Source organism: Carassius auratus, chromosome 22 (genome assembly GCF_003368295.1).
Source record: "Carassius auratus strain Wakin chromosome 22, ASM336829v1, whole genome shotgun sequence".
NCBI classification, from domain to species: Eukaryota; Metazoa; Chordata; class Actinopteri; order Cypriniformes; family Cyprinidae; genus Carassius; species Carassius auratus.
In genome coordinates this window covers 16,102,086-16,129,138 of record NC_039264.1, presented here as the reverse complement: position 1 = coordinate 16,129,138, position 27,053 = coordinate 16,102,086, and the positions used below count along the sequence as shown (strand labels likewise).

At 35.8% G+C, this 27,053-nt stretch overlaps 1 protein-coding gene across 5 annotated transcripts in view; it reads right to left on the bottom strand.

The window, feature by feature from the left end:
- Positions 1-24,391, bottom strand: part of pcbp4 (poly(rC) binding protein 4) — an 82,391-nt gene extending 58,000 nt beyond the window's left edge. The window contains exons 1-2 of one of the 5 annotated variants that reach the window (XM_026197918.1): positions 24,374-24,391; positions 24,109-24,211 (exon numbers count right to left, since the gene is read on the bottom strand). The gene's annotated coding sequence lies outside the window, so the exon portion shown is untranslated. Of the gene's footprint in view, positions 1-24,108; positions 24,257-24,373 lie in introns of those variants that run through there. The other 4 variants (XM_026197923.1, XM_026197922.1, XM_026197920.1 and 1 more) reach the window with 4 other exon arrangements.
- Between the last annotated feature and the right edge of the window lie 2,662 nt (positions 24,392-27,053).

The window sequence follows — 27,053 nt, the reverse complement described above, 5'->3', positions numbered from 1 at the left end:
TACGGTGTTCTGATTGGATTTTAGCGGTTGCTAGGGAGTTCTAAATGGTTTTAGCATTGTTGTTCAATTGCTACGTTGTTCCGATTGGATTTTAGCGGTTGCTAGGGAGTTCTAAATGGTTTTAGCATTGTTGTTCAATCTCTACGGTGTTCTGATTGGATTTTAGCGGTTGCTAGGGAGTTCTAAATGGTTTTAGCATTGTTGTTCAATCGCTACGGTGTTCCGATTGGATTTTAGCGGTTGCTATGGTGTTCTAAATGGTTTTAGCATTGTTGTTCAATCTCTACGGTGTTCTGATTGGATTTTAGCGGTTGCTAGGGAGTTCTAAATGGTTTTAGCATTGTTGTTCAATCTCTACGGTGTTCTGATTGGATTTTAGCGGTTGCTAGGGAGTTCTAAATGGTTTTAGCATTGTTGTTCAATCTCTACGGTGTTCTGATTGGATTTTAGCGGTTGCTAGGGAGTTCTAAATGGTTTTAGCATTGTTGTTCAATCGCTACGGTGTTCTGATTGGATTTTAGCGGTTGCTAGGGAGTTCTAAATGGTTTTAGCATTGTTGTTCAATCGCTACGGTGTTCCGATTGGATTTTAGCGGTTTCTATGGTGTTCTTAATGGTTTTAGCATTGTTGTTCAATCGCTACGGTGTTCCGATTGGATTTTAGCGGTTGCTAGGGAGTTCTAAATGGTTTTAGCATTGTTGTTCAATCGCTACGGTGTTCCGATTGGATTTTAGCGGTTGCTAGGGAGTTCTAAATGGTTTTATCATTGTTGTTCAATCTCTACGGTGTTCCGATTGGATTTTAGCGGTTGCTAGGGAGTTCTAAATGGTTTTAGCATTGTTGTTCAATCGCTACGGTGTTCCGATTGGATTTTAGCGGTTGCTAGGGAGTTCTAAATGGTTTTAGCATTGTTGTTCAATCGCTACGGTGTTCCGATTGGATTTTAGCGGTTGCTAGGGAGTTCTAAATGGTTTTAGCATTGTTGTTCAATCGCTACGGTGTTCCGCTTGGATTTTAGCGGTTGCTAGGGAGTTCTAAATGGTTTTAGCATTGTTGTTCAATCTCTACGGTGTTCCGATTGGATTTTAGCGGTTGCTAGGGAGTTCTAAATGGTTTTAGCATTGTTGTTCAATCTCTACGGTGTTCCGATTGGATTTTAGCGGTTGCTAGGGAGTTCTAAATGGTTTTAGCATTGTTGTTCAATCGCTACGGTGTTCCGATTGGATTTTAGCGGTTGCTAGGGAGTTCTTAATGGTTTTAGCATTGTTGTTCAATCGCTACGGTGTTCCGATTGGATTTTAGCGGTTGCTAGGGAGTTCTAAATGGTTTTAGCATTGTTGTTCAATCGCTACGGTGTTCCGATTGGATTTTAGCGGTTGCTAGGGAGTTCTAAATGGTTTTAGCATTGTTGTTCAATCTCTACGTTGTTCCGCTTGGATTTTAGCGGTTGCTAGGGAGTTCTAAATGGTTTTAGCATTGTTGTTCAATCGCTACGGTGTTCTGATTGGATTTTAGCGGTTGCTAGGGAGTTCTAAATGGTTTTAGCATTGTTGTTCAATCGCTACGGTATTCCGATTGGATTTTAGCGGTTGCTAGGGAGTTCTAAATGGTTTTAGCATTGTTGTTCAATCGCTACGTTGTTCCGATTGGATTTTATCGGTTGCTAGGGTGTTCTAAATGGTTTTAGCATTGTTGTTCAATCTCTACGGTGTTCCGATTGGATTTTAGCGGTTGCTAGGGAGTTCTAAATGGTTTTAGCATTGTTGTTCAATCTCTACGGTGTTCCGATTGGATTTTAGCGGTTGCTAGGGAGTTCTAAATGGTTTTAGCATTGTTGTTCAATCTCTACGGTGTTCCGATTGGATTTTAGCGGTTGCTAGGGAGTTCTAAATGGTTTTAGCATTGTTGTTCAATCGCTACGGTGTTCCGATTGGATTTTAGCGGTTGCTAGGGAGTTCTAAATGGTTTTAGCATTGTTGTTCAATCGCTACGGTGTTCCGATTGGATTTTAGCGGTTGCTAGGGAGTTCTAAATGGTTTTAGCATTGTTGTTCAATCTCTACAGTGTTCCGATTGGATTTTAGCGGTTGCTAGGGAGTTCTAAATGGTTTTAGCATTGTTGTTCAATCGCTACGGTGTTCCGATTGGATTTTAGCGGTTGCTAGGGAGTTCTAAATGGTTTTAGCATTGTTGTTCAATCTCTACAGTGTTCCGATTGGATTTTAGCGGTTGCTAGGGAGTTCTAAATGGTTTTAGCATTGTTGTTCAATCGCTACGGTGTTCCGATTGGATTTTAGCGGTTTCTATGGTGTTCTAAATGGTTTTAGCATTGTTGTTCAATCTCTACGGTGTTCCGATTGGATTTTAGCGGTTGCTAGGGAGTTCTAAATGGTTTTAGCATTGTTGTTCAATCGCTACGGTGTTCCGATTGGATTTTAGCGGTTTCTATGGTGTTCTAAATGGTTTTAGCATTGTTGTTCAATCTCTACGGTGTTCCGATTGGATTTTAGCGGTTGCTAGGGAGTTTTAAATGGTTTTAGCATTGTTGTTCAATCGCTACTTGGATTTTAGAGGTTGTTAGGGTGTTCTAAATGGTTTTTAACATTGTTGTTCAATCACTAAGGTGTTCCAGTTGGATTTTACTAGTTGCTAGGTTGTTCTCAATGATTTTTAACATATTACTGTGCAGTCGCTAAGGTGTTCTAAATGTTTTTTTGTCGTTTTTTGTCATAATATGTTCAGTTGATAATGTGTTCAGATTGCGTTATAGTGATCGCTAGGCTGTCCTAAAGGGTTTTTATGTTGCTTTGCAGTTGCTAGAGTGTTCTGGGTAGTTTCTTACTGTCCCAAATAAAAAAAAGACCTTCCAAAGTCACTCCTACAATGAAATCCAAAGGGATTTTATCTGTTTTAATGTCCGTCACCTGATCTCTGAATGGCTCCAGTAAATGTAATGAGGATGCATTACAGATATGTACATTTTGTCCTTGCGCCTAGATTGGTCGTAATTTGAGCCGAGTGATTCTTCATTCGATTACATCTATAAGTCTCTGGTTATTGGCTCCTGTGTTTTACCCAGCACTAAAGAGTCAGACGCTAACAAATCATTTTTTTTTATTATTACATTGGCAAACGGCAGACAGTACGTCATGCTATTTTTACATTTGGAGCACTTCGGCTCGCCTGAAACCCTGTGACGGAGGAGCACTGGCAGGAGACGTTTTCAGTAAAGTCCTTTGCTTCATGACAGAGAGAGATAGGGGAATGAAAGAGTAATATATGACTTGCGGGAAAAGACATCTCCATCTGGCTCTGACTGATCTCTGCTGGAGGAACCAGAGGCCTGAAGAGTGGTCAGGGTGGAAATTAAAAATGCAGGTGCACGGATGTCAAGATCCCTCTCCTCAGAATGTGCAGCCAGAGGAGCGAGTCTGGATTGGATTGTTTTCATCTCGTTTTATTTGAATCAAGTGTCACCGGCACGTATAGAGGAGCTGACTCTGTGCACTGCACAGCTGCTGTGTTATTAAATCTCACAAAACCATTTAAGAACACAGTCTATTTCAACCCATAATCAAAGAAATAATCAAGGAATTATACTTTAAGAATTTTCACAAAATTAAGAATATTTCCATCCCATATTTAATCCCCATTTACAATGCATTATTATTTTAATAAATGCATTACATACATAAATATATAATCAAATGATTTTTAAAAATTAATGTATACACTTTTTATGTTTATTACATTTAATGCATAAATAAACAATTTCTAAAACATTTATGGTGTATAAATAGTTTATTTATTTCAGTGGATTTACCACTGATAATAGTTTTTTTCCTCTTTTTTTTATTTCACCCTCAAGATTTTAATTTAATGTTTACATATGAACAAGAGAAAGTGTAAATCACAATTTATTTTTACAATTTTCTCATCATTATTTTTCTTAAGTTACCATTTCAATCACTAGTTTAACATATATTGCCCTTTGTTGTAAATTTACAGTGTGACAAATACATTTACTCTTGAAATTGTTAATAGCAGGTTATAAGAACTTTTTTCCCCTTCCTTTTTTTCCCCTTTTCCTTTTAATTTTAGAACAATTAGTCATTCATTAAAATAATTACGATTTAATAGCATATCAAACACTGCTAAATGGCCCAAAAATATTGAACAATAACAACCAATAGGAAGAATTTAACAACAATAATGATAGTGCTGTCAAACTGAATAATCACGTCCAAAATAAATATAAATTTAACCTTAAAATGTGACCTAGACATGGTTTCATGAGATTCTCACGTGCTAAGCTTAAATCGAAGTGCACCATCTGTATATTTTCTCGACAGTTAAATTGGATTATGGTTATATTTACACATTATGCTGCATTCACCCACTGAGCAGAGGCCGAGCTGGGCACCGTAACACCTATTCATTTATGCTGGAGCGACGCCACACCAATAAAACACCAGAACCGGTGGTTAAATGTGGCCGCTTACCTTGCCTGGAATGCCAGCGATCTAAAACGAGCACCCAAATTGGCCACTCCGAGCGTCAGCCAAAAACAAGAAATAAAAATAATTGATATGCATGATTCCAACGTGACCCGCCAGTCTGGGCTGTGTGACCTTCAGTCCCACATCTAGTTCACGTTATTCTGCCTTGAGAAACAACATTCACCAAAAATGAAGATTTGTTGAAAATATACTCTACCTCAGATCATCCAAGATCTAGAGGAGTTTGTAATCCATAATATTGCTTTACTCAGTAAAAAAAAAAATTGCCAGAAGCGAAATTTGTACAGATCAAGCTCCGTTTACAAGCCAAAAACAGTCTAAAATCGTTCAAACGAAATATGTTTGTGGATTTTGATGTGACCTTTTCACTGGAGGAAACAATGTTAAGCAATGTTTCGAAGTTAAAATGTCTTAATTATGCATTTGTTTCTTACAAAAACATAACTTTTCAAGCTTTTCAAGATGTTAACTGACGGACTGGAGTGGTGTGGATTGCTTGTGGATTATTGTGAGGTTTTTATCAGCTGTTTGGACTCTGACGGCACCCATTCACTACAGAGGATTCATTGGTGAGCAGTGATGCAATGCTACATTTCTTCAAATCTGATGAAGAAACAAACTCAGCTACATCTTGGATGACCTAAAGTTGACCTAAAATTTTCCTTTTTGGGTCCCCAAATCCATAATACTCAATTTAATGGGCTCCTAACTAGTAAACAACATTTTAACCAGGAAAAAAGTGATCACGAAATAAACTAGGACACTAAACAGCAAGCAATCTAAATGGTCTAGACCACCAGTTGTATAATCCATCATGGCGCTAATCCGAAAACCAAATCGTCAAATGTTGAACATCTCAGCCCTTGCGGTAAAGTCAAAGAACTGGAGAAAAGCAACCAGCTCTCTAATGAGAAACCATCTCACCGCTTCAACAAGGGCTTTGTGTTGGACTCTGGGAAGCCATGTGTGGAAAAAGCTCATTTGAAGGCGCTCGTACACTCGAGACACGAGGAAAATCCTACATGCTGCTCTTCAGGTCGAGTATTCAAAGCTATTCCTCAAACCTCACTCTTTTATCTCACCATAAACGGCACGCTAACTGGGACATATATGACCTTTGAGTCTAATCCCAGACAGCATGTTTGGTTCTCACGCTTGAGGTGATATGCAACGGAGAGGGCGGGATTTTTAGGACCTGCGAGTGTCGTAATAAACCTATGGGTGACATTTGTTTTGAAACACTTTGGTGAAGATAATGAAGGAGCACAATCTCCATGTCTACTGTGAGGGAAAGGTAATGCTTGCTCTGTTCAATCCTCAACTGGCTGCTTCACTAGCTCAGGCATCTACAAGTTGAGATGTTTAATATACCAGTTTACTAGCAGTCATCAGCTGATATTACAGATTTCCCTAATTTATTGTATCAGTTGATAATGGATTTCCATGCATATGCTCATTTTCCCTTAAAAATATCTATTTATGCACAATATACTTAGCAAAAGTACCTATGCATCACTAGAGAAAACACCATTTAAATAGCATTAAAAATATATTATTTTAAATACAGATTTATACACTTTGTTTCAGCTGTTAATATAATCATTTATAAATATATTTTCATAAATTTGATAAATGTTTCTATGCATTCACACACACACGGATGAAAAATTAAGTAAATTCTAAAAGCAGTAATAGTAACAGAACTTTATTATTAATATAATAATTGCAATCATTTACAAAACGTGATAATAATAATAATAATAATATTTTTTTAAACTATAGTATATGTTTAGAATTAAATACCTGAACAACTTTATTTTGTAATGTTTTATGTAATATATTTTAAATATAATAATAATAATATTAAATATCGTTAAAAACTTTATAAAAACATTACAAACACTTTTATTAATACAAATAATTAGCGAATATATTTTTACATTTTGTAAATTAGAATGCAGGATTTTAAATGATATATTTTAGTTCATTCATTATTAATACAATTAGTATTTTACGTTTTCATTTATTTCGACAAAAAGGAAAGAATTTGGATTGTGTTTTGAGTATTTTTAGGATTTTAATACCATTTATTAGTAACCAAAACGTAAAAATGAATCAGTGACAATGTTAACATCGATACATCTTTAGCTACACTTACGTGGTCAACCAGATTAATGCGCTTCACCAGGTTTCGTCAGTGAGCAGCATACTGTATTTGACCAAGCAGTAACCAAAAAGGAAATGCCTTTTCATAAGTGAGGATAGAAGTATCCAAAAATAATATCTGAAGGCTTCAAATTTAATTGGGCAGAAGCAAGTGTTTAACATTCATCACTGATGCTGAAAACGGCACTTCAAACCTTCAAACGTCTCATGACGTCTGTCGATTTGTGACAGTCCTTTAAGAAGAAGTGAGTTGACATCAACACCATGTGGACGACTGACAGTGAGCCAACACGAATCCGACCTTTATCCCTTGTGGGAAATCGCACCGAGGTGGACGAACTGTACCAGGACGGGGCGCAAAGGCTAAGAGCATTAGCAACCGAATCTGCTCTTAGATTAGCTTTTCTGCCTGAGATTTGTCTCCGAGTACAGGACTTTGCTCTTTCTGTCTGTCACAACAGCAGATTTCCATGCAGATTTTCTTTTTCCAGGGTGCATCCCATCTGTCTGTCATCATGATGGACAGATGCACAGCAGGGAAAGAAGAAAGAGGTGAAAAACAGACAGATCTAGGATGCATTGAAAGTGATTAACATGCACGCTGATAGGCTACATGTCCTTAGTGAATGGTGACACCTGCCAACTTCTTTCATTTGCATCAGGATATCTTCAAAGCACCAATCGCTGTCGAAACCGCAAACTTGTTTTGGCCTCCATATATTCTCTGCTAGGACTGTGTGGCTGAACCAAAAATAGATCTAAGAAATTCAACAGAATACAGTGAGGTGTTTGCTTAAAAAAAAATTATTATAAATACATTTTCTGAAAAAAGTCTAGGTATGTCTAACTAATATAATTTTGCTTCAAATTTATATTGTATTAAAAACATTAAAAACTCAAGCCAATGGAAGTAATTATTTCCAGAATATGGCCAATATAATAAATGGATAATAATAATATTTTCTGAATTAGAGATATTATCTGGAAGAAAAAAATTCATTATAGACATGTATGTGTTTATTTATTAAATGTATAGAGCTTTAATAAGATGAAATGGTTAATAATAATAATAATAATAATAATAATAATAATAATAATAATAATAATAATAATAATAATAAAATGTAGTTTAAAAATAAACTGAACAATAAATAAATACATAAATAATAATAATAATAATAAGAATAAAATGTAGTTTTAAAATAAACTGAACAATAAATAAATACATAAATAATAATAATAATAATAATAATAATTATTATTATTATTATTATTATCATTATTATAGTTAACATTAAAACAAATTAAAACAATAATAATATTATTAATAATATGTAGTTTAAAAATAAACAAACAAATAAACAAATTATTATTAGTAGTAGTAGTATTATTATTATAGGTAACCAAAATGCAAATGATAATAATAATAATAATAATAATAATTTAGTTTAAAAATAACTTAAATACACTTAATTATAAATACATATTTATTATTATTATTATTATTATTATTATTATTATTATTATTAGGTAACACTTTACTTTAGGTTTCCTTGTTTAATCTAAAAATGAAGTGTAACCTTTTATTAATATTATTAAGTTTACAAAATAAGCTGCACTAATAATAAGAAGAATATTAACAACTCAAACAAACAAACACAATGATAAGTATGAAGCCTCACATTAAAAGGTGGAGGTGGACAAGAATTAGACAGCCCTTAAAAAAAAAAAAAAAAAAAAAAGGATTCCCAAACAAAACACTTTCTGCTTGGTGTTTGATTTTGTAGAACAGCATCACATATGAATGCAATCTCTACATTTCAACGCTGTCATACCTCGAAGCCCTACTCTCTGCTGCTTCTTGGCACAGCCGTAAACTGCATCCGACTGTATTTCAGAAGTGGTTGTATCATGGTTCGAAAAGAGAAAAAGCAAAGGAACACACACAGAGAGGGAGAATGAGCTTCCATCCAAAAATAGCACAAGCCCTGTTAAATATTTTAGGCATTCGGCAGACAGAAAGAAGAAAAAACAAAGTCCCTAGCCACAAACAAAAACACTCTAGGATTGAATGATTAACATCCAGCCTTGAATTATAAGTGTATGAATACATTTAGCGGGCATCGATTAATCTGCAGCGATGGACTGTAAATCCCTCCTGCTCGACCCGGGCCGGCTCTTACAAGCCAGTGCTGTTATTTAGGTGCTTTGTGGAAACTGGGAGCTTGGCGAAACAAAGTGAGATTAGCCAGTGCTAGGAAAAGCAGGCCACTTTTAGCAACGGTTAGCGGTTGCTACTGTCACGCCAGCAACAAACGGCTTAGCGCGGGATGCGAGGACAGGGCTGAGGGAACCTCCGAGAGCTTGCCACTTCTCACCCACTCATAACAACCTATGACATTCCTTCAAAACCACCCATAGGCCATCAGGAAAGAGCGGAGAGGATTTGTGGGAGAGATGCAGAGGTTATGGGCGTCAGGATCTTTCATGGCAAGCAGAGTAAAGGCGGAGCGGTGTCTAGAAACAGGGTTTGATCAAAGCCAGCGAGTGGTAACCAGCCTCTAGAATGCTAAGCAGCTCAGTGCCGAGGCAAAGACATGCCGCATGTCGCAGAGGAACACAAACGCGGTGTAAAAATAAATGTGCATGCTCAAATGCAAGTGCGCCAGCTCCTTTACCCGGAGTTACCCTGCTCACCGCCACCGCTTTTCTGCTCTCACAATAATCAACGCTGCATAAAAACACAAAGTCACATCGCCTGACTGGCAAAACTACGGGTTCTATGAGTTCTAAACAGTAATGATGTTTCTATCCTACATTCTTAAGCTTTTATATATAAGTGTTTTCATAACATTGTAACGGCATTGTTAGAAAATCTTACTGCAACGTTTTTAGAAATATCGTAGCATTGCAATTTTTATTTTTATCTTATAAATTTCCTTAAAAAGTAAAGTGTTAACTAATTGAATACAATCGCTGCAAGAAAAGTTATTTTTTGAAAGCGTTTTGAAAATAAATCGCAATTTTGCGATAAATATACTAAATTTGCGCTATTTTTTTTTTCAAAAGTCCTGAAAAAAAAAATCACAGTTTGTTTTAATCCTCAGCCTTTAAAGTTTAAAAAGTCATACCTTTGCAGAAACATTGTAATGATGTTGTTAGAAAATCTTCTTGCAACATTTTATAAACCTTTTAATGCCCAAACTGCTCCTATACAATGCTGTTTATTTATTTATGTTTTTTACTAGTTGAAGGATAATTTTCCTAGCAGAACTTTATGGTAAAAATGTTTCTCTAAAGTACTGAAAATACCACAATAATGTTTTATTTACAGTATTTTTAGCCATAATATATATTTTTTAATAATAAATACATAATTAAAAACTTTTTTATAACATGCATAAACTTTGTAATAAACCTTGTGATGGGCGCTACTTTTTTTTTCTAAGACAAAAAAAACAATGCAGAAATGTTTTAGTGACTTTGTTAGAAAATGCAACATTTCCTTAAATCTTGTGGCATCACAAAATCTTCTTTACCATAAATTTCCTTAAAAGTAAAGTGTTTATTAACTAAAGTACCATACATGAATGGGAATTTGATAAAAAAAAATGTTGTAATTAACATTTGTTGTTGTTTCTTGCTGTCTGTCTGTTTCCTTCGAAAATCCTGAAAAGATAATTTTTTTTCATTCTTAGCCTTGAAAGTAAAAAAAAAGTAATATCATTGTAGAAATGTTATAAAAACATTGTTAGAAAATCATCTTGCAATGTTTTATAAACTCTGTGACATCCAACCTGCTACTACGCAAGGCTATTATTTTTTTTTTTATTCTTTAACAGTGTTTACTAATTTATTTTTTATTTTCATAACATTGTAGGAATATTGTTATAGCGATGTATGCAAATCTCAATACAAAAACACTGCAGAAACGTTGTAATGATATTGTTAGAAAATCTTCTTGCAACGTTTTATAAACCTTGAGACGTCCGACCCACAACTCAAAATGCCTACATTCTTATGTTCTTATATATCTGGCGTATATTTCTTTAAAAGTAAAGTGTTTACTAATTAAATACAGATACCATAAGAGTGATACTTCATTAGAACAACTACATTGTATTTTTTTTTTCAAATATATATAATAATATTGCAATAATGTTTTAATCATATATCTGTAATATACTTAAAAAATCGTAACATTGTAAAAACCTTGTAATGATGTTGTTAGAAAGCCTTCTTGCAATGATTATAAACCTTCTGACATCCAAGATCCCATTACGCATTACCAAAAATGTTAGCTTATTAGGATATTAGTATCCTATTATTATAGTTAATGTTTTTTTTTGTTTTTTTTTAGGTCTTTCGTTTTTAAAAACGTTTGATTTTAGTTGCAAAAAAATTTACATTTTCTAAATGTTGCATGCTGATTTCTGGTCAACCAAATACGGAAACTGCAAGTCATGTTTAGGAAAACTTTTTATGGTATTTTATTTGAATAGCTTTGGTGTAGAATGTTTTTAAAAGTACTGCAGTATAATCTAATGTAACATAATCTGAAACAGTGAAATTAAGGCAAGTTATTTTAGTTACAAACATAAAATAGTATTTTGACATCAAATATCTTGTTTACCTGAAAAACCTATTTTGGGAAAATACACTAAAAGAGAGAAAATGTCAGAAATAATGGACAACTTGGGGATTTAACTGTCCCATTCTGTCCAATGGAGCCCAAGCTTGCGTCTGTCCTGTAGTGAGATTCATTTGCTTATTCCGGGAAAGAGGAATTAGACTATTTCCGAGGACTGTGCAGGGTACAGCCTTGTTCCTGGACGAGATGTCTGCTGCTAAAACTAAGCCAGAGTACTACGACAGTCCCATCATCCCACCAGCATGGGACACGCTAAACCTCACCCTGTTTTTTTTAACCTCAAAGTCAGATTAATCGATTTATTTTGCAGAAACCTAGCAGGCTAATAATAGCAATTAGCTTGTATTTTAGCGTAACGAGTAGGTGGGGACGGAACCGAGTGCTGGTGGAGCCACGAGGGTGGATGATTATATCTTCAAAACGAGTGCAGACGTCAGCTGCAGGGCTGTCTCATCCCTAATTCATACTGACACCACATCCTCTGCACTACATAACAGAGAGATCTGTGCAGTAATTACCAGTGCAGACAAGTATATTCAAGATAAAACAAGGAGGTGATCGAGAGAGAGAGAGAGAGAATAAGGAAAGCCATAAGGCGGAGGAAGATTTTATTGCTCAAATGTTGTTTTATAGCTCATGAGACATAACAGTTCTGCGTTAAGTTCACTTAAAGTCAACATGAAATCGAAAATTGGCTGTTTACAGTCATTATACACAATTTACTCACCCTCATGTTGTTCCAGACCTGCACAGCTTTCTTACATGGAGTGTAAAAGAAGATATTTCAAAGAATGTTTCAACTGTCGGTCACACTTTATTTTAAGGTCCAATTCTTGCTATTAACAAACCATTAACTATGACTTTTGCCTCAATAAACTCCTAATTTGCTGCTTATTAATAGTAAGGCAGTTATTAGGTATATGTGTTGGGTAGGAATAGGGATGTAGCATATGGTCATGTAGAACATATGCTTTATAAGTAATAATAAACAGCCAATATGTTAATAATAGGCATGCTAATAAGCAACTAGTTACTAGTGAGAATTAGTCCTTAAACTAAACTGTTATCCAACTGTCTTTATCCAAGCAATGAAAGTAAATGGCATTCAAAACAAAACTGTACTTTTATTGTATGAACAAAAACATGCAGTTAAATTTTTTCAAAATATCTTCTTTTGTGTTCCACAGAAGAAAGCTAAAAAAAAATGTTCTTGACTTTGAATCCCCTCTTCAGGTCTGTCTTAACCAAGACTCAACCCATTCTGATTTAAGTCTGGATTAGGAATCGACCCTCTTCAGGTCTTTGTCTTGATTTGGACTCAACTCGTTTCTGGTCTTAGTCTTGTTTTGAAATCAACCTTTTCATTCTTTACTTTAAATTATCCATCTTCAGGTCTGTCTTAACTCAGACTCAATCCATTTCTGGTCTTAGTATTGACTCGGAATCAACCCCATCTTCTGGTTTCATTTATGACTCGGAATCGACCCTCTTCAGGTCTTTGTCTTGATTCGGACTTGACCCGTTTCTGGTCTTGGGCTTGACTAGTAATTTACCCTCTTCTTGTTTTGGTTTTGACTCAGAATCTACCCTTTTCTGGTTTCAGTCTTGACTTGGACTCGACCTAATTCTGGTCTTAGTATTGACTAGGAATCGACCCTCTTCTGGGTTTGTTCATGACCCTGAATTTACCCACTTCAGGTCTTTGTCTTGATTCGTAATCTACTCATTTCTGGTCTTGGTCTTGACTAAGAATCAATCCTCTTCTGGTCTCGGACTTGACTTAGACATGACACGTTTCTGGTCCAGTTTTGTTAACTTGGGCTCAAATGTGCTGGTCTTGACTACAAAACTGTCAAAAATGTGGTTCTAAATGTGTCTTGTGCTGTGGAGCAACAATCAAATCCCTGAACTCTACGAAAAAGTTGGGACAAAGAAAGGCATGATGGAGAGGGAGATAAAGTTGAGCAGTCGGCTGTTTCTTTTACACCGTCTGGATTGAGGTTCACAGTCAGCAATGCTTCAGTCTTGAGTTTTCCACCCAGCAAAGCCCTTTTACTGCTTGGGATTGCAACTGCCGCATCTTTGCACTACAAATAAGTCCAGATATTGGCATTTCCAAGAGCTTTTGGAGACGTGCGTGTCACTTCCTGACTCTGTAATTTATGGTAGGCCTCTCTCTGGCTCTCTCTCTCTCTCTCTCTCTCTCGCTGCTTGAGAGATTTCTGCCCAGTTTTCATTATTGAAAAGGACCACCCTCTTTCCCTCCCTCCCCCCCTTCCCTCCCTCCCCCCCTTCCCTTCCCATCTCTTTTCTTATTAGATCTGTGATTCCAAGAGTGCATTAGGATATTAAATTCAGGATGGGAATGGATGCTGTCTGCCGACTTGGCAAGACTCCCCATTGCTGTCTCTCCTCACACCTTCTCCTCCTCCTCACCGGTCCTGGGCCGGTCAAATCCAGAGAGCGTGGACATCTCTCTCTGAATGGGTCCTCGCTTGTTGTGTCCTGCCGTCTCTGCACCGAGGTTGACGGAGGCACAAAGCAGCCACTTGTGAGCAGGAAGAGATGGCGGGGCCGGCACAGTGGCTGCTCTGTCATCGTATGAATCATTCTGACGTGTTCGAGGATAAAGACGTGCATGCATGCGCCCACACAGCATAACACCCCCCTCTCGCGCCGCCTTGGGAGCATTCCTCATGACATGTGAGCTTCCATTATGGCAGCTCCTTCACCATTGTTATTTATTTGACTTAGGGGAAACTGTCTCCCAAACAAGGGCGTATTTTTCTCGGAGAGACATAAGTCAGTTGTTGTCGGGGAAAACACAACAATGAAAAAAAGAGCAGTACTGTTACACAAATTAACTAAATTGTTACATTTTCTGTGCAAAACTGCCACAGTGCATTCTGGGTGATTGCTGCATTGTTACTAGGGTATTACTGTCCCAACTCAAAAGTATGATATTCTGGCCCCCAGATATTGCTTGAGTCCCTTTTTCGATGCAAATCTAGGAGGTTTTCAGTAAAAAAAAAAAAAAATTGTTTTGTTTGTTTAGAAACATGCACAAACCTAATTTGAGGAATCAATCATGTTCATAGCATGAGCAAATTAAGAAATTGGACTATTTGTATAAAAGGAAGATGGGAATATTAATCTCTCCAAGACAGTAAACACATACAAAAGATACCAATGTATTACCATGTTTATTTATTTTTTTGTACATGTTAGCATGGTGATATCATATTCTTAGGACATGTAATATGGTAATACCTCAGAGTACCATCTTTTAGAAATAAAATACTCTAGAAGTACAATAGCATTCTGTACTGCCATGGTAAAAACAAAAAACAAAAAAAAACTACTTATCATATGAAGTACATTGAATAGTCATGTAAATACTGTGGTATTTAAATATGAATCCATCTTCAAAAATGCCATAGTATTACTGTGATATTTTTAACATAGTATCAATACAATGCCATGTTTTAAACATTGTATTTTAGTATATATGTACATTACTGTACTTTTTTTTTTTTTTACGTTTTCATGTGCAAGAAAATATTTTACTATAAGCTTTCCCATCCCTGCTGCCCCACCTTTACAGATCTTTTCACATCTTTACATATTCCTCCAGCATAATTAAGTACCAGTTTGACCTCATTCCCAATGCCAGCCCTTCCAGCTCAAAAGGCAAAAAGCTTTTAATTTATCGAAATCACCTAAGATTCCCATATCAGGACATGAGATGACAAAAGTCCCAGAATTTGTTGCATTCATAAGACACAAACATCTAGATTCGTCGACAACTACAGATGGGACTCTTGCTTTTGGATTACACAAACGATTCCACCTCATCCAACCTCGGGAGGTGCAGCAGGACTCCAGTTTTGGAAACGAGCAGATGATGGGTCTTAAATAATAAAGTACTTGAGTGCTACTGCAATCTTCTTTACGACCAAGTGAACCATTTAGATGCTTGTTCAAGGGCCAAGGCAATGCTTGACATAATTGTGCGCCCAAGCATGAGCCGAAGAAGCCGAATAATGCATGGGGGGGGGGCTCATTTAAAATAAATGGCGGACTTGAAGTTTTCTTTCTTTCTTTGAGACATACTATTTGACCTAGATCTTGCTTAAAAGTTGCGCATTAGATGTGAATTAATGGAGCATGTTTTAGTACAACTCAATTACGTGGAAGTGCTTCCTCCATGGCTGCTCGAATGCTGCGTCTCGCTTCGGTCGCTCTGTGTAATTCGACCTGGCATTCAAGTTCGCAATGGACAAAGATGACTGCATATTATAAAGAGTAGGCTGGCCAAAAATGTACATTTTGTCATTTTAATCACTCTGAAGCAATTCTAAACGTATTATTATCCTTGGAAAAAATGTGAAAAATCATTGATACAATTGTCAATGATGTCTGTCAATGACAGCAATATTGTCATTGTTAAATAGATAGATATTATTATTAATAGTTTATTGCTATTGTTATTAAACGTTGGTATTGAAGCAAAAACAAAGCATAACATATATAATTAGTAAAAAAAAAATGTTTAATTTATATGACATATTATAAAATAATGTATATTTATATTCAAATTGCAATACAAATATATAAATATATTTAGATTAAGTAATATTACGTTAATATTATAACATGTTACCAACTACTGTTGGGTCACAGATTAGCAAAAATGATTTGTGAACGCTATAGTTATGATTCATCTATGAATGAATCACAACTTTAGGGAAATATTATATTTATAACCAGTTTCCCTGTGTCACCAGAGAGCAGTGCGTTTCATCTAAAAATCACAGTTTTGGCCTCATTGAAGTCTCAAAATATTTATTCCGAAAATTAGTTGTGCATTAAAGTCAAATACATTCGAAATATTTATAATCTACCATTACATTTTATTGCCCTACAAAACCTTCTAGACCTAGTTGTTTCAGAGGCAGTACAATGATGATGAAATGCTGCAAAGACATTTGGTAATCAGACGTCCAAATCAAGCACAATAAGGCGAGAAACACATTAACAAATAAGGTCAATTTTGAGCTGACGTCCACTTAAACATCTTGCTTTTACAGACAAGACCTCACCCTTCCCTTCCGCTAGATTCGCACGTTTTTCAAGACGCAATTTTCACTTAGCTCAAATGCCAAAAAGCGTTCATTCTCCTATCCTATTTCCACAGTCAGTTATTAACCTGTAACCTTTGAGTCTAATGGAGGATTTCAGCTCTTCCCTATGCGCTCAGCCGTCCCTCTGAGGATACAGAGTGCTTTCAAATCAACTCTCTTTTTTTCCTACTATCAAGACTCCCAGCGAGTGGTGGAAAGTCCAGAGGTCCCGCCCCTCTTCATTCTTTTAAGTACTACTTTAGAAAATAGATTGTACGACAGCGTTCTTCTTGATGTAAAGGCGTAATGCCATGGCAAGGTGCCCACAACGCTCAGGTACACACGTACCATCATTTGCGGCTGTGGGAGGCGGATAGTGCCTCTCATAAATATCGCTGGAGGGGAATCTCTCTTCGGAGAGGAGATAGATCCGCATTTGGGTTGCTGGGCTGGAGAAGAGCTGTTGTGTCAAGCACACCATGGCAATATTTCCCGTGGCTGATTAAAATGGAAAGTGGCAGCCATTCTGTTTAGGGAAAACAGGTGTTTGATACACACGTCAGATTGATTATATCCCAAAAATCAGCATGGAGAAACTTGGTGGTTGTCAGGAAATCCTCCTGGTTTTGGAATTAATTACTCAAGCTTTATTAGAGGATCTCAAAGAGCATTATACATTTCTCCCAGGCAAACTTTTGAGTTGATGGCAGCTTCACTAGACTAACAATTTGACTAAATCACTTATTTTACACTCCTTTATTAAGGCATTTAATTTGGTCACAATTGCCTATAAAATAAGCACATTAAAATAAAACGGATTCACAATATATAGCTGTACTATAGCAGTATTCTGGTTGCCGTTTTTAGTTTATCATTTATTATTCAATTTCACATGCTTTTACATTTAGGTTGACTGTAGAAAAATAACAGTAAATTAATAATAATGATAATAGCATTAATAACAAATATAATTATCACTTGTATAATTCTGCTTTTAGCGTTTCTTTTGTTTTTTGACAAAATAATTAAGAATATTTCTAGTCATCGATTATTAGGAAATAAAAGATCAGCTTACCAGCATTGGCTAGAATTTGAATATTAATTTGAATAATATGTAGATAATGCTATTCAGAAAATACTTTTTCTCTGTAAAACACAAAAGCAGATATTTAGTGTAAAGTTCAGGCTGCCCTTTTCAATTTTATAGTAATATATATATATATATATATATATATATATATATATATATATATATATATATATGTATATATATATATATATATATATGTATATATATATATATATATATATATATATATATATATTAGCAATTTTATTACTTCAACTTATTTCAATTTTACTTCAAAATTTAGTTTTTTTTCAAGTTTAATCTATTCTGTTTATTTTATTTTAACATGTACAAAGAACTCTTTACCAAAAGTATTCTTAATAGTTTTAGTTCAGCTGCTCCAAACAAATCATAATTTAGGTACAGCATAATAGTTTTTCATATCATTTGTACAATCCAACTCTTCGAAATCTATACAATAGCCTTGTGTGAGAAACAAACTTAAATTTAAGTCATTATTATTTTTATATTAGTCATTTTATTTCATTTTAACCTTAATTTGTTTAGTTTCCAACATTTAAAGTTTTTCATCTCTTTTGTATTTACATTACCAAAACAATTCTTGGAAGTATTTTTAACAACACTGCTCCAAAAATGACAAAAAGGGCCATAAAAGCCTCAAAATAGTGGTTTGTGTGAATTCGTGTAATATATAGCACTTTGAAAATCATAGAATAGCTGTGTGTGAGGAACATACTGAAATTAAAGTCAATATCTGCATCACTGTAACAATTAGGTAAGCTGAAGTGAGAATCCAAGTGCAGTTTATGTAACATAAAGACAAACATAATCCAAAAAGACATGAACAGCATGAACAGACTTGACGAAAACAGACTAGACTCTCCGACAGCAGGTTACAACATTAAAGCTAGACAAAGAACAAAGGCAACAATGAGGGCTATTTGTAGCAAACAATGAGGGTCACATGACAAGAACCAACCAATGAGAAACAAGACACATGACTAAGACAACCAATGAGAACATGACACATGAACCAGTCAGAACATAACACAAAGACAAGGGAATCACATGACAGAACATGCCTGTGGCCAAACTACAAATTAAAAAAACATGAATACAACGACCAAGAAACAATTCCCAGAGCCCCATGTTATTATCTTCTTCCCTCCTGCATCAGGTTCTATATCAATGGCACCAAATGACACTGGTTTTGAAAATTCAGAAGCGCAAATAAAATTACATTTTGCAGCTAAACAGCGTGTGGCCACGGTTTTCATTGCTAGGAAAAGAGCAGCATGAACATTCTGCTAAACATCTCCTTATGTGCTCGACAGAAGAAAGAAAGTCCGTTTGTGAAGCACACGAGTGAATGTTCATTTGTGGGTGAACAATTCCTTTCATTTGTTTTTCTTTTAACTAGCACTAGCTTGCAGCGGAGACAGGAACGCTGTAATTAATTGAAGGACATCGTTAGTTGGAGAGATTCAGGGGGAAAATATCTCACACTAATTAACATGTGTCTGTGTTTCAATTAACAATGACCTCAATCTCTCAGAAAGCAGACAAATAAGGGGAAGCTTGTTCGGAGCAGTGGGCTGCGTTTCGCACATTCTGCTCGCTAGCACACATGAAACAATATCTGTATTCTCTTTCTATGAAAGCACCGTTCTGTTGGAAATTATTCAGTGGAGGCCTGTATAAATCGACTGAACAATTACACAATCCTCGCTAACTTTAACAGTCGTTATGAACGACAGTAAGACGCAAATATCTCTGCGTTCTTTTATCAAAACGACAATGTTCTTTTGCTTGTCGCGAGCGGGTCAAACGTGGCGCGTTTTCCGGAAATTATCTTCAGCTTTTGATTGCAACCTTGCCAGCTGGCTTTGATACCGTTGGAAATGGGAAAGATAGAGAAGAAGCATGTCTTGATCTAAAAATTCTCAGAGCTCTAAATTGCAACACTCTCTCTTCCAAAGAAACATATCAAAGCCGCTCGGAAAAAGTTGGAAGCACAACATTGACAGTGGGCGAGGAAAGGGGGGGTGCTGTTGTGACATTGATGGGAGAAAACTTCGACTGAAGCAGATATGAGTGTCAAACAACACGCACAACGGAGAATCGCTTCTAAGTTTAGATGCAGTCTCTAGACAAAAGCAACAACCTTGATGCTATACAGTAGAAGCTGGCTGAAGTAGTGAGATATAATATCCGTTTCAAATTAACATTCATAATTTTTTGCCCTTTTTTTGTCAAGACCGGCATGAGTAGAAGAATGAAAATGATAAAATGATAAAGAAATGTGTAGGATTTACTAGCAATTTCTGAGTGAAACTTGTTTCAACGTCACAAAGAAATTATGTACTACAAATACGTTTAAACATACAAAAAATTACAAAGAAACTGTAAGTTACTTAGAAACACTTTTTTATGCTGTTATTATGCTTTTAGTGTAGTTTTTTTCTGTATAACAGAAAGGAGATTCATTATTTTTTGCCCTTTTTTTGTCAAAACCGGCATGAGTAGAAGAATGAAAATGATAAAATGTGTAGGATTTACTAGCAATATCTGAGTGAAAGTTGTTTCAACGTCACAAAGAAATGACAAAGTAACACACTACTACAAGTATTACAAAGTACTACAAATATGTTTAAACATACAAAAAAATAACAATGGAATTAAATGCAAAATTGTAACTTAGAAACACTTTAGTAGCATTTTTTATGCTGTTGTTATGCTTTTATTGTAGTTTTTTCTGTATAATGGAAAGGAGATTTTCTGAAGAATCCATATTGCAGCCCATTGTGACTATACATAATAAATAATAATAATAATTTAATAAACAATCATAAAACGGATTGTTCCGGTCCTTGATTCTGATTGGTTGAGCTTTGTGGTGGCAAAAAGAGTCACCAATGGTCCAGTCTGGAAAACACTGTCTGTCAAAAATAAAATTCTTAGCATTACCTATAAATGTACCAGACTGGAAAAATATCCTCATGTAAGCTGACAAATATAGCTGGAGGAAGTGCTATAGGAGGAGAGTCTGGGGGAACAGTTGTTTCAGCTCCAAACTCACAGTGACAGCAAGTTTCCTCTCTTTCTGCGAAACTCAATGGATCTAATTTGTTTACCTCATACGACAGACGTTAAGCCATTATTATACTATCAATCCGTCAATATGCTGGTTTCTTTTTACTTAAAGAGGAAGTTCACAAAAAAAAAAAACGAACGATTTATTCACAGACAGACAGACTGATAGACAGATATATACAGTAGATAGACCAATATTAAAATTATGTCTGATACTGTTAAGTCAATAAATATTTTTTATTATTCACGTCATGGTCAATAATCTATAAATAGCTGTATTCAAATGCAGTATTTTATGTTTATAGTATATTATGAAATATAAATATAATCTATTAACAAAACATTAAAGAAAACAAAGGATGCACCAATATAAAAAAAGAAAAAAAAAGAAATTGTTATGACCAATAATCCATAAATGGCTGATAAAAGAAATCCAGTAATATTTTTCAAAAAATACATACCTTAGAAACTTTGTATGTTTTGACCAATAACTGATAAATGGCTCATCTTAAATTAGTCAAAAAGAATATTGCATACTAAAAGCAAAACACATAATATAATGATAAAAATCAATTATCGGTGTTAAATGTAACATGTGAAGTCTGCGCTAGATGATCTAAACATGAAATTAATCATGAAGAAAGAAATGCACAATTAAATATCCAAATATTGAGTATTTAGTCAATATATTCTGAAACAACATAAAAAATACAATAAATAAATTAAATAATAATATCGGCTGATAATAACAGTGTTTTAATTTTATTTTCACATGCATATATTGATTGTGCATACCTAAAAAAGTCCCTTATTTCTTAAAATACAGATAATAGGTAATTGAAAAATGATTTGCAAACCGTATGAAAGATTTAAAGAATTTAATAAATGAGTGTCGAAAAGGAAAAGTATTTGGTCGGACTGTTAGCTCAAAATTGCCCAAAAATAAATATAAAAGCTTCAAATGACTGAAAATTTAAACCGTTTTCTTCATGATTTGTGTGGGGGGGGGGATGCTTTGCATTGCATTGTATTGGAAAGAGCTGCAGAATCGCTCCATTAAGGTTCCACAGACAAAAGAAAGTCATATGGGTTTCTAATTTTATAAAAATAATCTCGTGCTTAAACTAAAGCCCCAGTCGTAAGAGTCACGCTGCAGGCCGAAGGCCGCATTTGTTAATGCCAATGTACATGCGAGCGGTCAATATCCTGATCTCCGATCTTTTTTTAAATGCAGAATCTGTGTACGATCAGCTCTGCCACCTCGTGATGCACCACGCGCCGCAGAGTCGCCCGAAACAAACAAAGGGAGAATTTGCATGAATCACATGCATGTCACGCTGACAAACTTAGCATCCTCACGCAGCGCCAAGTGAGCCTGCGCTCTTATCCTAAATGCTGGATTCCTCACAGACGCCTGCAGGGGTTTTAGGGGGTTGGGGTAGCGGGGTTGTTTTGAGGGGCTAAAAATAGTGTCGCAGATCAGAACGTTGAGGAGAAAAGGGCCTGGTGCAGATTAAACCGCAGTTAATGGCCTGTCTGCCACATTGTGAGTTAGGTGCTTCAACGAGGAGGTCTGAAGATCTTCAAGCAAAGCCGCTCTTGATTCCGACTTTGTTTTGGAAGGATGTTTACACTTACCCTTAAAAGCCATTCATCACTTTTTTTGGCCTCCTCATTTCCTCAACCAGAGAGGCAATTTGTTTTCTTATGAACTTGCTTTTGAGTTGACAAGGGGCTTAATCACAGAACCAAAACTAATGTGCTTTGGTGCAGATTTGTCAAACCTTTGCCAACAATTACATCGGCACGTCTTATTTCGTAAAAAGCCATTTGATAAGAAATGAAGTTTTTTTCCAACCTATTTTGAAGGACATCTCACACGATGAGGACCAGCTATGAACATGTCCCTGGACACCCTATTAATACCCAAAGTTATCTTCAAAGCTAGTTTGTACTGAGAGGCAAAAGAACAGCAACAAAGATGTCTATTCAGTGATTCGGAGAAGAAGAATTAGCTGCTCACATGCCAAACAGTTTAGCAGAGAAAATACCATGAGCACAATGAGGTTTTTATTCTACATTACAAGCTCAGCTGGAGCAGTCAAGCTTTTACTTCATTTCTTTGGTGATGGAGAGCAATTTCAATCACTGAACAAATGCCTTAATAATATTTAGAAATATATAATGCAGTAACAGTTGTGCCCGGCAAATATTAGTAGATCCTTTCTTTAAATTGAAATATGATATAAACACTTAATAAACCATTTTTTTTGTGTGTGTAATTCAGTGTATCTCTTTGCAATTATTTGTGAAACGTAATAAGTGAAAGAGACTGTTTCAAAGTAAATCATACAACACAGATCTTTCACAGTTTTATATTAAATTACATTCAATATTGAGTGTACTGAAAATGATGATGGATGGATGGATAGATAGATAGATGCACAAGTGGTAGTTATTTGGAATATATTGGATAGATAGAACAATAGAATGATAGATAGAATGATAGATAGATAGATAGAACGATAGATCGATTGAACGATAGATAGAATGATAGATAGATAGAACCATTAACAAACGGCCCATGCTCTCTCCTGGATCAGTTCAATTACAAAGATGCTCAGTCATTCAGTCACTGACCCGAGCAAATTAGTATTTGCACTAATTGTGGGGGTTCGGCTCCCGGTCAACCTGATCAATTCGAGCATCCGAAATCAAATAGATGTCCAGAAGGAGTGATCACCCAGACCTCTGGCATCTGGCCACCAATCTATGAACTTCAATCCACACCACAAACCACACACAGGCTTCAACTGAACCAAAAAGGCTTGATGGAGGCGCTTTCACTAGAAATAACTTTTTAGGTTTTGTACTAAACCTTTAACGAAACTTGAAACCAATGCCATGCTATGCATAAACAACTTAATACAACCAAAACGTGCTTCATAACCTTAAAGTAGTGCAAAGAACCAATGAGGATTCTTCAGTCCGAGTATAAACAGATTTGAATCCTAAATCACTAGCCAGGGTTGGGTTGGTTCAGATTGACTTTGCATTAGCAGATTAATCCGATTAACTAGCAATCTAAATTCACAAGTCAACTTGGTCTCGTCTTCTACACAAGATACGGAGGGTAATTGCGCGTTATGCTAATTTAACGGCACGTTCAAACAGCTGCGTAGTAAATTACTGCATAAAACGTTGACAAATCTGTAAACTTCGCCGTTCCTATTTACATTAGTTGTTAAACTTGTATCAGTTGTGCTGAAACGGACCGGTACGCAACGCGTAACGCTTTTATTCCCAAAACAACAGCAGCAGCGTTTTCCTCAGGGAGAACAGCGCGATTCTGAACCATCTCTCACTTCTGACCGGATCAGATTAACAGCGGATGCTTCTGCCAAAACATGTACAGATACGAAATGAATACAGGGAAAAGATATCCGGCATAATAATGCCGTCTTACCTGGTTATAATGAAGTTGAATGCGCTGATAACCCGATGCCAATTTAGATGATACACTATATATTCCTCGCTGATGTCCACATAATGTCAGTGCCAGGCGCTTACTGTAGGAGAGAAAAGCCCGCTGTCAGAGAGAGAGAGAGAGAGAGAGAGAGAGAGAGAGAGAGAGAGAGAGAGAGAGAGAGAGAGAGAGAGAGAGAGAGAGAGGACCATCCTATCCAATTACAAAAGACAAACGAGGGTTAAAAAGAACAACAATGCACAACCGTATGTCGAGAGGACAAATCACCCTGCGTCGGTTTCTTCAGTTGAGCCATTGTCCTCTCTCGATCATTTCAGAAGAGATTTGGCTGACATTTTCTCTTAAAATGTCACGTACGTCATAATATTTCACAGTTCTTCGCGCAAGTGGTCTAGTTGTTCTGAAGTCATTTGGTGGCGAATGACACAGAAATATTGGATTCCACAGCACTTTGATGAATAACAATAAAAAAGATTCGATTCCCTACGAATATTCGATTTGATTCGACGTAACGTTGGGAAATTTCGTACTTGGATTAGCTATATTGGACAGTGACCAGCTGCAGAAAAAATATTACATTCATGAATGAATAAATGAATCAATCAATGAGATTTGAGTCTTCATGAAAGTTTGATTTAACAGTCATCGACATACAGTTCGTTTCGATTCATCGAAGCTCTTGCGTCATAAACCATGAAGATGTTTTTATTTTTGTTATGGCCATTTAGACATGTATTTAACCGTTTGTAAAACAGTCATTAACACTTAAGTAACTTAACTGACTCATTAACAAGCCTCAAATTAGAGTAGGCTATATGAAATAATAAATAGCCTACGGAAGTTCTAGAACACACGTCAATTTGAATATAAATACTCTCTTATAGTGTAGGCTAATTAATATTGTATGGCCTATAAAGTGTTACTTATCTACATGTATCTTTTTTATTTTTTTATTTTTATTATTATTTTCAATTAAGGATATATGATGGTTAACTTATGCTAAAACTGTGATGATGAAATAAGAGTCTCAGCTCATTTTGTGATCAGATTGATCAACTTTACATCTCATTTGCTTGCAGAATAGCTCTGATTTCACAGACATTATAAAATCCATTTGCACAATGAAATCCATTTGGCTACTGCGGACGGACTCATCAAACAGTCTTCAGGTGCTTACAATCCAGGCCCAAGACTTTCTGCATTATTCATTATATTGATCAACAATAAATGGATGAATGAATAAATACATTGTGAACAGGGCAAACGGACATGTCCAAAGAAATACGGCCCCCTAGTGGCAATACAACGTCTAAAAGTAATTATATGTTAACAGAATCACAACTGAAATGCATTATTATTATTATCAAGAACTGCACAGGACGAACAACAGTATATGCAAATAATTTTCCGGATAATTTACTTGAATTGAAATATTACTGTAGATGAAACTAATAAAAGGTTATGTTTTCAATTTAGAATTTTTTTCTATGCAATGTAAACAGATTTTCTAATCTGAATTACTTGAGCCAAAAAAATAAATAAATAAATAATAATAATAATATACATGCAAATAAAATCAATTAGATATACCTGTATTTAGTCTTGTCACATAACTCCACTTTCTCCCTACAAGTGCACAGACAGTCTCTCGCTATCTGAAGGTGTTATTGGCAGTCGTTCTCCTTCTCTGGGTGTTTTAATTAATTTCCCTGCTGTAAAAAATGAAATAAAGTCGGCGGAGGCCTGAAGCTGCCTTTCTCAATATTCGGAGGACTTGTAACGAGCAGCGCAGGGCCACACAGGGTCAGAGAAATCTTTCATTTCAGCCAGTCAGAGATGATTTGAACACTAGACTAGACCTCCAGTTGATTACAAGCCATCCCAGAGCTCTGCTACCGTACCTGTGCCGCTAAATTACAAAATTAATTTCTTGACTAGCTATACAATAATAAAAGTCATTGTGGTACAGAAATTGCCCCACATAATGTATTTATAACTCAAAAAGCTAATCTGTGCTTTGGCCTGTCGTTCCATGCTTCTTTGAATTAATTACAACAGTGTAATTATCTGTGTATATTTAACTGGACTGAAACTGATCCACTATATTCGAGCGCATGTGGAATGATGGCAATGGTAAATGTGGTCATGTGACAGTGAAAAATGGGCACAGGTGATCGGGCGTCGTATGTCGCCTATTTCCATTGTTGTAGAGCTGTTCAGTGAATTGTTAGACATAAGAGGCATAAATAATTTAGACGCTCTCAATGAATAGCCTGCATAAATACATGACCAACATTCTGTCATCATTTATTCACTCTCAAGTTGTTGCAAACATGCCTCGCTTTCTTTAACAGAACACAAACATGTTAATGGGAATGTTTGCACTGCACTTTTGCATTTGCTTTTTCAGCTATGCCAAATGTGGTTTGAGTATCTAATGAGTGTAATGTTCCAGCCCAACAAACATTGAATAGTATTGTAGGTGCTTATTCTTCCGAATCATAAATAGCAACCAGTGTAATCCGATTCCTACAAAGACTCTTCTAAAACCGATTCTCTTTAGAGAATCAAAACAAATAACCCAGCCAGTGTAATCAAACCACTTTCCAAATAAATGACTCTTATGAGCAGGTTCATTTAAGTGAATCAAAAACAAACTGCGCGATCCGTGTAGTCCGATTCCTGAACAAATGACTCTTATACGAGTCAGTTCTTTTTAGTAAATAAAATAGAATGCAATCCATTTAGTTTAGGAACCAGTTCTTTTTAGGGAATCAACTCAAGCTAACTTGAGGCGACGTGATGTGATGTCCAATTCCTGAAAAAAAAAAAACCTTAACCAGCAATTTTGGGTGAATCAAAAACACACGGCCCAATCCAAGTCTGATTCTTGAATAAATGACTCATATGAGCTGGTTCTTTTT